Below are 2,436 nucleotides of genomic sequence, written 5' to 3'. Positions count from 1 at the left end.
TGACTGAGCGCTGGGAGCCGGGAGCCTTTCCTGCAGTCAGTCGGTCGGTCAGTGAGTGAGTGTGTGTGCTGAAGGGAGGCTCCAGCCCGGCGTCCGTCCCCACCGGGGAGGAGTAGGCCTGCTGACTGAGCGCTGGGAGCCGGGAGCCTTTCCTGCAGTCAGTCGGTCGGTCAGTGAGTGAGTGAGTGAGTGTGTGTGCTGAAGGGAAGCTCCAGCCCGGCGTCCGTCCCCACCGGGGAGTTGTGCCCGGGCCCGGGCCTCCTGCCGACGGACCGTGTGGCGCATTGTCCCGACTGCGGACTTTCTCCAGCAAAAAGGCGGAGGTGCAGTACCGCCATTTCGCCACACGAGGGACGGAATGGCACCCAACTGCCCCCTGGTGTCGAAAAAGCGCAAGGGCACCCGGGCCGGTCCGCCCCAGGCAGCGGCCGAGATGCAGCACCGGGGGCCCGGCCTGCCTGCCCTGGAGGTCAGCCTGCCAGCCCTGGAGGTCTGCTATCCAGCCCTGGAGGTCTGCCTGCCAGCCCTGGAGGTCTGCTATCCAGCCCTGGAGGTCTGCCTGCCTGCCATCCAGCCCTGGAGGTCTGCTATCCTGCCCTGGAGGTCTGCTATCCAGCCCTGGAGGTCTGCCTGCCTGCCTGCCAGCCCTGGAGGTCTGCTATCCAGCCCTGGAGGTCTGCCTGCCTGCCCTGGAGGTCTGCTATCCAGCCCTGGAGGTCTGCTATCCAGCCCTGGTAGCAGCACTGCCTGCCCTGGAGGTCTGCCTTCCAGCCCTGGTAGCAGCACTGCCTGCCCTGGTAGCAGCACTGCCTGCCCTGGAGGTCTGCTATCCAGCCCTGGAGGTCTGCCTGCCTGCCTGTTAGCCCTGGAGGTCTGCTATCCAGCCCTGGAGGTCTGCCTGCCTGCCTGTTAGCCCTGGAGGTCTGCTATCCAGCCCTGGAGGTCTGCCTGCCTGCCCTGGAGGTCTGCCTGCCTGCCATCCAGCCCTGGAGGTCTGCTATCCTGCCCTGGAGGTCTGCTATCCAGCCCTGGTAGCAGCACTGCCTGCCCTGGAGGTCTGCTATCCAGCCCTGGAGGTCTGCCTGCCTGCCCTGGAGGTCTGCCTGCCTGCCCTGGAGGTCTGCCTGTTAGCCCTGGAGGTCTGCTATCCAGCCCTGGAGGTCTGCCTGCCTGCCATCCAGCCCTGGAGGTCTGCTATCCAGCCCTGGTAGCAGCACTGCCTGCCCTGGAGGTCTGCCTGCCTGCCCTGGCAGCAGCACTGCCTGCCCTGGTAGCAGCACTGCCTGCCCTGGAGGTCTGCTATCCAGCCCTGGAGGTCTGCTATCCAGCCCTGGAGGTCTGCCTGTTAGCCCTGGAGGTCTGCTATCCAGCCCTGGAGGTCTGCCTGCCTGCCCTGGAGGTCTGCCTGCCTGCCCTGGAGGTCTGCCTGTTAGCCCTGGAGGTCTGCCTGCCTGCCTGTTAGCCCTGGAGGTCTGCTATCCAGCCCTGGAGGTCTGCCTGCCTGCCTGTTAGCCCTGGAGGTCTGCCTGCCTGCCCTGGCAGCAGCACTGCCTGCCCTGGAGGTCAGCCTGCCAGCCCTGGAGGTCTGCCTGTTAGCCCTGGAGGTCAGCTATCCAGCCCTGGAGGTCTGCCTGCCTGCCCTGGAGGTCTGCCTGCCTGCCCTGGAGGTCTGCCTGTTAGCCCTGGAGGTCTGCCTTCCAGCCCTGGTAGCAGCACTGCCTGCCCTGGTAGCAGCACTGCCTGCCCTGGAGGTCTGCCTGCCTGCCCTGGCAGCAGCACTGCCTGGCCTGGAGGTCAGCCTGTTAGCCCTGGAGGTCTGCTATCCAGCCCTGGAGGTCTGCCTGCCTGCCTGTTAGCCCTGGAGGTCTGCTATCCAGCCCTGGTAGCAGCACTGCCTGCCCTGGAGGTCTGCCTGCCTGCCCTGGCAGCAGCACTGCCTGCCCTGGTAGCAGCACTGCCTGCCCTGGAGGTCTGCTATCCAGCCCTGGAGGTCTGCTATCCAGCCCTGGAGGTCTGCCTGTTAGCCCTGGAGGTCTGCTATCCAGCCCTGGAGGTCTGCCTGCCTGCCCTGGAGGTCTGCCTGCCTGCCCTGGTAGCAGCACTGCCTGCCCTGGAGGTCAGCCTGTTAGCCCTGGAGGTCTGCTATCCAGCCCTGGAGGTCTGCCTGCCTGCCTGTTAGCCCTGGAGGTCAGCCTGTTAGCCCTGGAGGTCTGCTATCCAGCCCTGGAGGTCTGCCTGCCTGCCTGTTAGCCCTGGAGGTCTGCTATCCAGCCCTGGAGGTCTGCCTGCCTGCCTGTTAGCCCTGGAGGTCTGCCTGCCTGCCCTGGCAGCAGCACTGCCTGCCCTGGAGGTCAGCCTGCCAGCCCTGGAGGTCTGCCTGTTAGCCCTGGAGGTCAGCTATCCAGCCCTGGAGGTCTGCCTGCCTGCCCTGGAGGT

The sequence above is a fragment of the Amia ocellicauda genome, unplaced genomic scaffold, assembly GCF_036373705.1.
Source record: "Amia ocellicauda isolate fAmiCal2 unplaced genomic scaffold, fAmiCal2.hap1 HAP1_SCAFFOLD_261, whole genome shotgun sequence".
Classification (NCBI taxonomy): domain Eukaryota; kingdom Metazoa; phylum Chordata; class Actinopteri; order Amiiformes; family Amiidae; genus Amia; species Amia ocellicauda.
Note: the sequence above shows the minus strand (reverse complement) of the source record.